General features: G+C 51.7%; 1 protein-coding gene across 1 annotated transcript in view; it reads right to left on the reverse strand.

The window, feature by feature from the left end:
* IGSF3 (immunoglobulin superfamily member 3) overlaps nt 1-14,077 on the reverse strand; it is a 110,288-nt gene that overhangs the window by 14,745 nt on the left and 81,466 nt on the right. The window lies entirely within an intron of this gene.

A 14,077-nucleotide genomic window follows, 5' to 3' on the forward strand; every position in this document is an offset into this window, starting at 1 on the left:
CAGAGAAAAAACACCCACAGTTAATTTAAAAAAAAAAAAAAAAAGATGACAACCCTCCCCGCACATGCAGTCTCATCCATTATCTCCTTGTATAAGACTAAATAGGACCACTGATCCACAGGAATTTAGAGACCCCTGTATTGAATCTTCCCAGTTTCCTCCTTCACCTCAATGAACTCCTGAATCCTCCCCACAGCTCCCACAGTGAGAGGCTTGGTTTCTCACAGCTGCCTCAGGCCCCTTAGAAGGATCCTGGATTAAGGCATCCAGTCTAGCAGGAGATTCACACATATCATCCGTTCTCCAGGGACTTCAGATTCCTCCGTCCCTAGGGCTGCACTTGTTAAATGAACCCTTGTTTTTCCAAAGCTTCCTGCACAAATCTCTGTGCTGCTGACCCAGCGCTACAGAAAGCCACCTGCAGATAGAGCGTGTACCCTGCCACACCCTGATCATCTCACTGAACTGAAAGCTTTTTAAAGGCTATTGGGGATCAGATCAATATGGACATTAAAACATGAGCAACGTGAGAAACAGACACTTGACTGGAATGGAAGAGGAGGGAAGCATAGTCTGGTTTGCAGTCAGAGCCCATGGCGGGAAGTCAGGAATTCTGTGCCAAGTTCTGCCACATGCTTGCTGTCTGACCTTGGGCAAATCACAGAGACAGTGACTCTCTCAACTTCCCACCATTACCTCCATCAGTTCAGCTCCCCGAGTGGTAGCAAAGGTGGCTGCACTAGTGTATGCAAGGCACAGCACCCACTGGTATTTTAGCCACTGCGTTCAGACCCGCTCTGAACAGGGTGACAATGGGTTTAAAACCCTGGTGCCCTCCCTATGCTGAAACAAGAATCATGGAGTGACAGTCTTTTTATTGTATGTGCATGGGCTATGCCTAATACAATGGGCCTTAATCCCTGACTGGTGCCCCTAGAAACTACTTCAAACACAAACAAAATAGTTCAGTGTATTTACATCTGTATGAAGGTACCGGTGCCTTTCCTGCACTTTTGGGGCTATCTGGGATTTGGTATGCCCTAGATCCCACTGAATGAAGATTTGAAGTGAGGAGCAAGGTCTGAGTAGACACAAAGCGAGGCCCAGACAACTCTGACTCAGTCCATCTCCCTTCTTCCCCCGTCTAGGAAAGTGGGGCATATTTCCCCCCCAAGAACTGCTGGCACAGGAAATGGATTGGCATACCTAAGTATTGGTTAGGCCAGGAAGAGGAAGGGGATGTGGGAAACCAGATCACATAGTTAGAAGGGATTTACCCCAAGTTTCAGCACTGAGAGCACTACTGGATCTCATCACACCAAATAAGCTGAACAGGGTCAGACCCATAAATACTCATATAGGAGACCTCCAGGTGATGCAGGGAGTGAGTGTTGGTGCTTCTGGCAGATGACATCTTTCCCTCAAAGTCAGCACTGAACTGGTTCCCCAGCATTCAGTTCTCTTTGCTACTGGAAGTGCCATCTTTCAGATCAGATTTATAAATGCTGCTCCTGATGCTTGTGAAAAGTGCCACTGGTTCTTTAATGGCCACGAGAGTCAGGGTTTTAACTAACCCTGGTACCAAGGTCCAAATCAGGTAATTACAATCTCTACCTAAATTTCATCTGCAGTTTTTGTTGCTGAATGATGATCTGCAGGTCTTCTCCTGAATGGCCGTGTAGCGTCACTGTACATGGTAATACCACTGCTGTGTTTCACTCCAGAAGTGGAGGCATTTTTGTGCTGGGAGAAGGGATTCCGTACACAGGTTTTAAATCTATTATTGAAGTTTACAAAGCATTCTGGGGACAAGAGGCAGCACAGAAATACACGGATTGCAAGTCAGCACAGCTTCATTCAGATAAAAGGCGGGCTGCAGATTTACACGAGCTGAGGATCTGTCCCACAAGTTCTATTGATTAGGATGCAATGGGGTCTCTTCTCACTGGGGCAATGAGTCTCCATTTTGCATTACTTTTTACTTCACCAAGCTACCACTGAATTCTGTAGTCTCAATCGCCCTGTCAGCCAAGCTGAATGTGTGTGGGGAGGAGCCTGGGGGAGAGAAGGGTACATACAAACAGCATCAAATGGAAGGAAGAGGCTCCGACGACAATGACACTTTTCTGCTCTAAGACAACATTTGAAGATACGTATCCTGGTAGCACAGAAAAGTTCCCCTGGAGCCTGTACTGCCTTTGGCTTTAATCCGTGTGCTAATAAAGACTAGATAACTGTATTATGGGATGGCACATTGGGAGCGGGGGGTGGGGTGGGGGAATAGCCCCCAGCTTTCCTCTCTGGGGACTGACTCAATGGAGAGGTTTAGGCTCATGCTGCTATGTTCCTCCTAGCCCAATCCTCCAAGCAAGTTGCACCGAGACCCACTTCACCTCCTTGTCTCATTCTAGGTGGGAAAAGGTTATTTCAAATCGGAACCAGTCCTCCAGTGCCTGGGATAAAAACCAAGAGAAAAGGAAGCCAATCTCAGAAGCTCTATTTCTCCCCCTTCAACCCCCTTTCCAACAGTTTATTTTTAATTGGTACGGGATTATTTTCTGCAACTGTTGCTAAGGAAACCTCAGTTGCTATAACAACTGTATATGTTAAGTTGCTTGCTTATATCTATTAAAATACAGTATACACACATGCTGTTTGTTGTGGGGGCATACTGTATCTATATACATATGCCCTGGGCATATATTGTACCTATATTTAGAAACATGAAAAATCAGAAAGAGATCTTTAAGAATCCCTCCTAATTTTCTTCCCACATTATAGCATTTCAAGGGGAAGTGAGCTGGAAGGAGAGAGAAGGGATTTTTTAAGCCTGGTGCTTCTGGGCAACAGACCCATATCTCACATGGATACGATTTATTCCACTGATGGGGCAAAAGTGCACTCCCAGACCAAAATACGTAGCCATTCTCAGCACACACACGTACACCCTGATGTAACAGAGCACCAGGGCAGCCCAGAGTGTGGTTGTTCCTGCTTCCTCCAACACCTGGGAGTGTTTCCCAGCCATTGCCCTAGTTTTCAAAGCCTCTGATCTGTTTCTTACTGCCCTCCCATAATGAGAAGCCGTACACGCTGTAGCCTGGAGGGTATGTTTTGAGATGTGTGTCTGAAGGGCCAGACAAGTAGTTCTGGCATCAGGCAGAGAGCTAAGGAGGAGTCTGGTGCTATCCCTGACACAGGATGATAAATCCTCCACCCTACATGCTGGATAGAAAGCAGAAAGTATTGTGGGGGTTTATTACACTTAAGTTACCAGGTGAGAAGATAGTTACATTTTCCGTAACTGGTTTTCTTCGAGATGTGTGGCTCATGTCTATTCCACAATAGGTGTGCGTTTTTGCCACATGCACCGGTGCCGGAAGATTTTCCCCTAGCAGTACCCGTGGGGGGGTGGAACGCCCCCCCCCGCAAACCCTAGGGTGGTGCCTGCCTGGCACGGTATAAGGGGAGCTGCGTGCTCCCCCCACCCTCAGTTCCTTCTTGCCAGACCAACTCCGACAGAGGGGAAGGAGGGCGGGATGTGGAACAGACATGAGCAACACATCTCGAAGAACACCAGTTACGGAAAAGGTAAATGTCTTTTCTTCTTCGAGTGATTGCTCATGTGTATTCCACAATAGGTGATTCCAAGCTATATCTGTTGAAGGTGGGTAGGAGTTCACAAATTCCCAGGGCGGAGGACAGCTCTGCCGAACCCGGCGTCATCCCTGGTTTGGGGGATGATCGCATAGTGCGAGGTGAACGTGTGAACCGAAGACCACGTGGTGGCCCTACAAATGTCCTGGATGGGGACGTGGGCCATGAAGGCAGCCGACGAGGCCTGTGCCCGAGTCTAGTGTGCCCTCACAATGGGTGGCAGGGGGACACCCGGGAGCCCATAACAGGAACAGATGCACGAAGTGATCCGATTAGAAAGCCACTGAGTGGAAATCGGCTGGCCCCTCACGCACTCAGTTGAGGCGATGAACAGCTGCGAGGACTTTCTGAACGGCTTGGTCCGCTCGAGGTAGAAAGCCAGAGCCCACCGCACATCAAGCGTGTGGAGATGGCGCCCATCACTGGACGCATGAGGCGTGGGGCAGAGGACCTGTAGAAAAATGCCCTGACCCATGTGGTAGGAGGAGACCACCTTTGGGAGGATCGCAGGGTGTGGGCAGAGCTGGACCTTGTCTTTATGAAAGACCGTGTATGGTGACTTGGAGGTCAGGGTCCTGAGCGCCGAGACTCGCCCTGATTGCAACCAGGAAGGCCACCATCCACCAGTGGTTCAAACGGGGGCCCCGTGAGATGAGCCAACACCAGGTTTAGGTCCCACTGCGGGACTTGGGGTCTAGAATATGGAAAAAGACGGTCCAAACCCTTAAGGAACCGGCCAGTCATAGCATGGGAAAATACCGTGTGCCCTTGCATCAGTGGATGGAAGGCCGATATGGCTGCCAGGTGCACCTTGACTGACGAGGGCGCCAGACCTGGGCCCTCAGGTGGAGGAGGTAATCAAGGATAAGCTGGATCGGGGCGGTCACCGGGGAGACACCCTGGTCCGCCGCCCACCTAGAAAACCAGGACCACTTCACCAAATAAGCGTGGCGAGTGGAGGGCCATCTACTTTCGAGGAGGATGCGCTGAACCTGCTCTGAGCACGTCCTTTCCTCTTGACCTAACTACTGAGCAGCCACGCCGTGAGGTGAAGAGCTGCCAGGTTGGGGTGAAGGAGGCAGCCCTGGTCCTGAGAGAGCAGGTCTGGGCTGAGCGGCAATGGCCACAGCGGAGCTACTGCCAGGCTCGTGAGGCTCCCGTACCAATGTTGCCTGGGCCACGTCGGGGCAAACAGGAGGACCTGGGCCTTGTCCATCTTTTATCTTCTCCAGGACCCTGCCAACTAGAGGGAATGGGGGAAAGGTGTAGAGAAGCCGGCCTGGCCAGGACAGGACAAAGGCATTGGAGATAGCACCCCTCCCCATGCCCCCCTCCAGAGCAGAACTGGGGGCATCGCCGGTTCTGCTGAGTTGCAAACAGGTCCACCTGGGGAGTACCCCACCTTCAGAAGAGCTGGTGGGCCACTTCCGGGTGGAGGGACCACTTGTGTTGCAAGGAAAAGTCCCTGCTCAAGCGATCTGCCCTCTCGTTCTGGGCGCCCAGTAAGTGGAAGGCCTTCAGGTGGATGTTGTGGGTTATACAGAAGTCCGACCGCCTGAGGGCTTCGCGGCAGAGGATCGGGCCCCGTCTTGCCTGTTGATATAGAACATTGAGGCCGTGTTGTCCGTGAGGACCCTGACTACCTTGCCCTCCAGGTGCGAGCAGAAAGCCATACACGCCAGCTGCACCGCCCTGAGCTCCTTGACATTTATATGTAAGGTCAGGTCTTGAGCCGACCACAGGCCTTGGGTCTGAAAGTTCCTCACATAGGCCCCCTAACCCAAGTCCGACGTATCGGACATCAGCTCCAACGACAGGGCCCTGTCCCTGAACAGGACCCCTTGGAGCATGTTGTTTGGGGCAGACCACCACTGCAGAGAGGTGATCACCGAATTCGGCATGGTGAGGACTTTGTCCATCCTGTCCATGGCCTGGGAGAACTTCAAGGCCAACCAGAGCTGGAGGGGCCTCATCCTGACGGACCACTTACGTGCACGCCGACATGTGACCCAGGAGTAGTAGGCAAAACCTGGCTGTTGTTACCGGGAACCTTGTGACTGAGTCGATGAGACCTTTCAGGGACTCAAATCTGTCTGGTGGGAGACAGGCCCTGGCTGACACTGCGTCCAGGAGCGCCCCGATAAACTCTATGCATTGGACCGGGACTAACGTGGACTTGGTTGTTGTTTACCAACAGCCCAAGGTGGTGCAGGTGGACAGGAGGAGTGCCATGTGATCCCTCACCTGCGACTGGGAGGTGCCCTTGACAAGCCAATCTTCCAGATAGGGAAATATCTGGACCCCCAAGCTGTCTGAGGTAGGCTGCTACCACAGACATGCATTTTGTAAACACCCTGGGGGCAGTGGACAGACCAGATGGGAGGACCGTTAATTGGTAATGATTCTGACCCACCACAAAATGGAAGAAGCGCCCTGCGCTCCTCGAATATGTGGATGTGGAAGTACGCGGCCTGTAAATCAAGGGCAGCGTACCAGTCCCCAGGATCCAGGGAGGGGATGATGGAGGCCAGGGAGACCATTCGGAACTTGAGCTTCACCATGTACTGATTCAGACCTCGGAGGTCCAGGATGGGCCTGAGCCCCCCTTTGGCCTTCGGGATAAGGAAATAACAGGAGTAATACCCCTTGCCCATGAACTCCTCGGGCACAGCCTCTACTGCTCCTAGTCCTAGGAGCTGCCCCACCTCCTGCTCGAGCAGAGCCTCGTGTGAGGGGTCCCCCAATAGGGACGGGGGGTGGGCAGGATTCGGCGGGGAGGAAGTAAACTGGAGGGTGTAACCCTGGGAGATGGTGTTGAGGACCCATTGGTCTGAGGTTAGCTGCGACCATTCCGGGAGGAAAGCAACCAACCGGTTGGAGAAGGGAAGCTTTATTGGGGGTGGATCCCTGATGAGGACTGGTGGGGTACCCCCGAGCAGCCTGTCAAAAACACCTTTTCCCCGCCTGCTTGCCCTTCAAGGACCCAGGCTGGGGGGCAGGCCGAGACTGCCTCTGAGGGCGTCTCTTATAGTCCCGCTGCTTCTTATGGGTGGCCTGGGCAGGAGTGTGCTTGAACTTAGGTTTTGCCGGAGCTGAGACATAGAGGCCCAGAGTCTGGAGGGTTGTGCAGGAGTCTTTCATGCCATGCAGCCTTGGATCTGTTTCCTCCGCAAACAGAGCTTTCCCGTCAAACGGGAGATCCTGCATGGAAGACTGCGCCTCGCTGGACAGCCCAGAGAGCAGGAGCTGTGACACCCGTCTCATGGACACCACAGAGGCCATTGATCGTGCGGCTGTGCCGGCAGCATCCGAGGCTGCCTGCAGGGATGCCTTAGCAGCCTCTGCCCCTTCCTCCACTAGCGCCTTGAACTCCTTCCTATTGCGCTCCTGGAGGGAGTCCTCAAACTTGGGCAGGAACCTCACAGATTGAACTCGTACCGGCCGAGGAGAGCCTGATGGTTTGCCACTCGTAACTGGAAGCTCGAAGATGAATAAACTTTCCTTCCGAAAGAGTCCAGTCTCCGAGAGTCTTTTTTTCTTTGGGGTTGGGGCGGCTGACCCTGCCGTTCCCTGTGGTTGACCGACTCGACCACCAGGGAGTTGGGCGCCGGGTGGGTATACAGGTACTCATGCCCCTTAGTGGGTACAAAGTACTTGCGTTCCGCCTTTTTAGAGATGGGGCCAACAAGCCCGGAGTTTGCCACAGGGCATTTGAAATCTTAGCCACCCCTTCATGGAAAGGCAAGGCCACCCTACCCAGTGCCGATGGGGACAACACGTTAAACAGGAAGTCTGAGGGTCCTCCATCTCCGCTGCCTGGAGGTGGAGGCTTGCTGCCACCCTGTTTAAGAGTTCTTGGTGGGTCCTGAAGTCCTTCTGCGGGACGGAGGTGGGTGGGGCTGCAATCGCCTCCTCTGGGCAGGGTGAAGAGGCCAGTGCGGTGCTCTGGGTGTCGGCCAGCATGGGAGGTTCCACCACCTGGTTGGATTCGGGCATGGTGCCGAGAACGCACGTCCCATAGCCTCCTTTCTTGGAGGTCTGGAGAGGGAGGCCAACGGTGCCTCTGAAGCTCCAGCCACCGAGCGAGCTCCCACCAGGGGCTGCACCGGAGGCCACGGTGCCCACTGTTACCATTGGGCCGGCCACAACGCTCGGTGCTACTGCACCTGATGTGGCACCGGCGGGGCTGGCTGTTTGGGTTGGCTGGCCTGGCCCACCGAAGGACGGCTAAGAATGGAGACCAGGCTGGCATAAGATCTACTGCTGTCTCTGGACCAGGAGAAGCGGCAGTGCCGGGATCTACGACGGCCACGGGACCGTGATCTTGATGTGGAGGACCGGTACCGGTGGTAACAGCTGCTCTGCAAACGGCCTCGACAGGCGGACCCGTGACAGCGAAATGCCGGCGATCGTCGCCCTGGGCTGAGATGTCTTGGCGGAGACTTGAAGCGGGAGTCCGAGCAGGAACAGCGTTGACAACCATGCTGTGATCAACTGCAGTACCCTCTTTGAGACAAGGACCGATGGCAATGCCAGCCTCAGTCCTGCAGATATTCACTCCTTGAAGATGAGCGGTGCCGTGAGTCCCGGCCGGCCGGAACCCAGCCAGACAGTCTGGTTGGGGTCGAGGGCGATCCACCTGGACTCTGCCGCGAGCAATCGCTGGGCGGTGATAGGCGTTGGGAATGTTCTCTCGACCAAGACCGGTACCGGGCCAGAGGCGACTGCGGAGATCGCAGGGGTGGCTTACTTCTGGAGTGCAGGGCCGATATCATAGACATAACATCGGGAACTGCATAGACATAACATCCCGGGCCCCCTGGAGGGCTTCAGGTGTGGACGGAGAGACCTGTTCCGAAGGGGCTGGGCTACTCCGTTCAATGTGAGTCGGAGGCCTGGGGCCCGGTGGGGATCGAAGACTGCCCGACATGGGCCTAGCCTCTGTCCCAGACTTCCCTCGGTGCCGCTGCAAATAGGGAGTCTTCCTGGCCCTCTTGGTGTGCCCCGTGGACAGGGAGCGGTGCCGACTGGTTAATGGCACCGGAGGGTCGCCGCGTACCGACAGTGGTGCCAGGTACCGGTTCGGAGCAGCGTGCCGGGGTCACCGTCAGCACCGACTCCATCAGGATGGCCCGGAGCCTAATGTCCCTTTCTGTTTTGGTCCGAGGCTTAAACAACTTGTAAATCTTGCACCTTTCGCTGATATGGGTTTCTCCTGAGCAGCACAAACAGTCTGCATGCGGGTCACTTGTTGGCATAGAATGCCTACAAGAGCCGCATGACTTAAACCCCGGGGCATGCCCTGGCCCGGGCTCACTGACTAACTAAACAGCTAACTAACTAGAGGTACTAACGCTGAACGAACAAACAGTTCTGGGGATGAGCTACGGCAAAGCTGGAGCAGAGCAGTTCCGACGCACCTTCACTGGCTGCAAGAAGGAACTGAGGGTGGGGGGAGCGCGCAGCTCCCCTTATACCGTGCCAGGCAGGCGCCACTCCAGGGGTTGTTGGGGCACTCCCCCCTATGGGTACTGCTAGGGGAAAAACTTCTCACACCGGTTCAAGTGGCGAGCACGCACACCTATTGTGGAATACACATGAGCAATCACTCGAAGAAGAAATTGCTCCTATCACCTCCACTCCTGTCAGCCACCACCACAGCAATGCATAAGGCAACGTTCACAAAGCCCTTTTTGCACCCAGAAGGGCTTAAAATACTTTTTCTAACGTTTTAATTCTGCAATAGCTGATAGAGATGACAGAGAAGTGGTGGCACAGAGTACTCTGGGGTCCTGGCTCAGCCAGACAGGGGCAGGTAGATTGTTTCAATACAGATCTGGGTTTTGCTATTTCTTTTGTGGCTTTATGGTTCATCTTTAGATGCGTTTGTGAGATATGGTAGTTGTACTGGCCTGAGATAGTGTTCATGTGGTTAAGGCAAGAGAACACGGGTCCCAGGCACTGTATCCTCCATTGGCCAAACCTCAAAATCAAACCTTACTCAGTCAGAACTCCCCACCCCTTCAATGTGAGATTGGCCTGAACAGAAAGACAGCAAAGGGTTTGACTCTACAATTTTCTCTCTGTAATTTGGCTCTACAATTCTAGGTTCTATAATGCAGCCTACCCGGGACTATTCTGATGTGGGGAGAGGTGGTGGTGGAGTGGCTGCTGTACTGAACTGCAAAACACCATGGATAGCGGGAGCAATGATGTGAAGACACACAGCTACATAGCATTCTCTGCTAAGCTGTCAAGAGACCAAAGCTCTCTTAATAGGTCTCAAAAACATCTGCTCGGGGAACCCTGGGAAACAGGTGTGTGTTTTGGTGAGATAGTGTAGAGATAAACTGCAAACCATAATCCAGTCTCCACTGTGTTTCTTGGATTCCCTGGAGGGAGGAAGAAAATAAAGAGGATGGTAGCTTCATGCACTATTACTGGCTGTTGATACAACACTAACACATCATTTACACTGGCAATGAAACCAGTTTAAATCAATCATTGTTAAATCTGGTTCTGCTAGTATGGCTTCCTAATCACCAATGACCAAGCACAACAGTGTAGTGTGTGTGAAATGCGGGTTTAATTGACTTTTCGTAGCTGTGTTCTGTCAAACACAAGCCACTTAGTTCTGGGGTGGAACACAATAGCTATTTAAAGCACAAAGCAGCACTACACACCCACACTGGAGTAACTTTTATAACTTTATCCAACTGAAGCTGCAGAGGGAATTTAGGGAAGTTAAATGGGTAATTACCAACCTGGAATTTGGACAGGGCACCAGGGTTTAACATCCCTCTTCTTGGGAAGAATATGGTAGAGGAATTTTGATAACCACAAGAGGTCATGCAAGAGACACACCTCCAGCCGCATGGTGCCCTTATATTACTTCCATGCTGGGGCATTGCTTCAGCATCAACTCACAAGAAAGAGCATCATCTACCGAGTCACCAGCATAACTTCCTGCAGCACCCTGTGCTTTCCTTGAAGGTCTCCCATCTCAGAGCTGCATGACCAGGCCTGATCCTCAGGATCAGACACAAGAAGACATGGCTGCAGACGTACAGCATGTACACACCACAGAAACTGGAAATCATTCCCTTTTCAGCTGAAGCCACTATGTAATGGATATAAACACAAATATACATAGGGAACATATGTTTCAGGAGGCAATGAGTCTAGTAATTGTAGCAGGGGAGGCTGAAAAGAGGACTCAATTGGCAGCTTTCCCGCCTCCCACCGACTTGCTGTGTTGGTTCAATCAGTTAATTTCTGTGCCTCAGTTTCCTTATCTGCAGAAATAAAAAGTTACCTACCTTTGTAAAGCACTTTGAAATCGGTAGATAAAAATGCTCCATAAAGGTGAACTATCAGCGCTGTTCTTTTTAAGGCTGTTTAAGGCCTTCCTCTTGTAGAGCTCCCAAGAAAAATCAACACCAGAGTCCCACTGAGGGCAGACAGGAGGCTTTGCTCTTCTATAAAAAAATTCTAGGAACCAAGCTAATTAACGTGGCTGAAAACGCTCCCGGCAGAGCGTTCTCTTTTAAAGAGGGGGGATGGGACATCAGCTAAGAAATGCAACGCTGCGCATTTGTGTGAATTTTCAGGAAGTGCAAAGTACTGCCAAGGGCAGCCCAGGGAATCTGCTCATCTGCACAGGGAGAGGAGAGGAGTCAAGGGCTGCCTGGTCCCACTTTGAAGATTGTCATCCTTGAGGAGAGCTTCTGCAGAAACAGCCTCTTCCGGAGAGAGCTTACAAAATATTACTGAGTTTCCCAGAGAGTGCCCTAGTTTTAAAAGCCTCTGATAGAATGTGGCTGTTCTGATGTGAGAGAGGGAAAGGGGAGAGGGTAGAAGGGGAAACGAAACCAAAACCAAAGAGGGCTTGTGCACAATATGCTGATAAAAGGTTGATCCACCAATGGGAGTGTGATTGCATGAGCTCATAGTTGATGCCCCACAGGGTCAAGATTTAATTCTTACAAATAGGATTGTTTTAGGAGCTGCCTGTCTCCTCAGAGTGTTAGGCTAGTGGATTGTAAAGAGTGATTTACAGTCTGTGGACTGCTGGAAAGGGTGGGAAGGAAGTCGGGGCTGTGACTTGCCTCCTGATAAGATTTCCTGGCTGAGGGACAGGACAATCTGAGCCAGTTCCACAAGAAGACTGTCATGCAAGATCAATGTATCAGTTCCTGTATCAGTGGACTCCCCAGAACTGCAGCACCGTCCTGAGCAGTTGCTCAAGTGCTGTGTGTCATCCAAGGTGAACCCTGCAGAGCGGGCTGAGCCTCTTGCCGGAAGGAAGCCCTGTTACCCCCCTCACTAGTGCCAGGCAGCCCCCAATACTGTAGACAGGCACTCCCACTGGAATCCACCTCCTCCCTGTCAGTTCCTCCAGAGAGGAAGGACAGTTCAGTAGGCACTAGCCTGGGACTCAAGAGCCCTGGGATCAGTTCCCTGCTTGGGCACAAGCTTGGGCCAAGTCACTCACGTGTCTCTGTACCTCAGTTGCCTGTATGTAAAATGGGAACAACAGGCCATCCCTACCTTATGAGGCACTCGAGCACTATGGTAGTGGGGCCCAGATAAGTACCTTAGACAGTTCCTGACTCAGGACTGGCAGCAGGAAAATGGGTGGGTAAGGAGGATGTAAGTCCACTGAATTAGCTGGCAGGGAAGAAGGCAATTAAGAACAGATGAAGATGAGTAAAGAAAGGAAATAACAGCAGAAGGGGTGGTCAGGTTAGGGCACTTACAGGACGAAGGATGGGCCAGGAAGCAGGAGAAGGTTCTCCAAGGGTTTAAACATTAAATACAAATCACAATGAAGCAGAGACAAAGACTTCAACACGAGGGCCATCTCTCCGGAGATGCAAGGAACATGGCAGCACAGCTCCTGCTACTGCTATTCTCTTTTAATAGAACACAAGTCCTGCTGAAACTGGATTAGCCATGCTGCAAATTGCATTAGCCAACATGGGCGGCTGGCTGGTGCGATGAGCGCATGAGAAGAGGAAATAGCATTAGGCTTTGCCTGCTATTATTACTGCTGTTATTAACTTGTCACTTTGCTGTAGTGTTCCTATAACAGTGAATTATTGCCTGCAAACAGGCCGATATGATTGAATTACCGGGGAGAGCAGCTCCATGGAAAGGTAAGACGGCCTCTTTCCTGAGGATCTTTCAGTTGCTGCCCATCCTGCCGTCCAACACATATATGATACAGACAGAAGAGCCATTGAAGGTAGTTGACTGGCCATTCAGACTTCAAGCAATGCTAGTTTCAGAACCATTCTCCTTACCGCACAGGAGTTGTTTTAGTGTGTGCTGCACTACACACTGATCTCACTAAGATAAACACCTTATAGTTCCATGACCTTAATCACAAGGCAACAATGATTTGTTTTAATTCCAGTTTAGTTCCTCATGCACCTAGTTGGTGCAGAGACAACTCAGATACTCAGAACCTGATCCTAAGATGCACCAAGCACCCAGAGCTGCTGTTTAGTGTAACATCAAAGGCTCTTGCAGAAGCCCAGTATCGCCTAGGTCCCAGTATGTGATGACCTGTCACCCATCTAAGGCAGATATATGAGGAACAAATAAGTGTCATGGGACAGTGGTAAAGAATCACAGAAAGAGCTGTTCTGTGTCCAACTCACTGCACATCTTCTGCCTAGAGCCTTCCTCACATTCCTTCTTGCTTCGCTTGTCACTGATTTAAAGAAACAGCACACGTACCTTTGCCGCTGCCCTGATGCATACACAGTCTTCAAAACAAACAATTAGATATCCAGATGAGTCACTCATGTGACCACTTGTCTAGAGAGAGATGGATCTGCTCCTCCCTTCCTTCCCTCCCAACAGATAGAGCCCTCTGTTAGTTCAGTGATATGCTCTACTAACTCTACTGTTCTCCATCCTGAGTCTTCCCTCTCCTTGAGAGGCATTGGGCCTGGCACCCTCCAGACTATGCTGCAAAGGAGGAATACCCCCCATCAATGGAATAGCACTGGTCCTCCATTTTCACCTAGTACCATCCTAGGTCCCTCTCTATAACCCTGGTTGGATCAGAATGGCTGGGCTTGGCTGTCTCTCCAGTAGCTCCCTGATTCACTTTACCTCTAACATTTCTTTCACCTTCAAGTTCACAGCGCTTCTCCCCACAACATAACAATATTCCCGGATATGCAGCATCAACAATACCTGCAAGCCCCAAGGGCAGCTCAGCAGTGGCACTCCCATGGCCCTGGGAAACACCCCTAGGATAGGACAGACAGGCGGGAGCTGTGATCCGTCCCACTTCCCTGAGAGAGAATTAATGACTGACAGACGCATACAACAGTGCCTGCCTCCAGCAGCATGTTACACTCTACAAACCTTGCTGTCTCCTCAATACAGCCAGCATGAGCCAAAT

The sequence above is a fragment of the Eretmochelys imbricata genome, chromosome 1 (genome assembly GCF_965152235.1).
Source record: "Eretmochelys imbricata isolate rEreImb1 chromosome 1, rEreImb1.hap1, whole genome shotgun sequence".
In the NCBI taxonomy this organism is placed as follows: domain Eukaryota; kingdom Metazoa; phylum Chordata; order Testudines; family Cheloniidae; genus Eretmochelys; species Eretmochelys imbricata.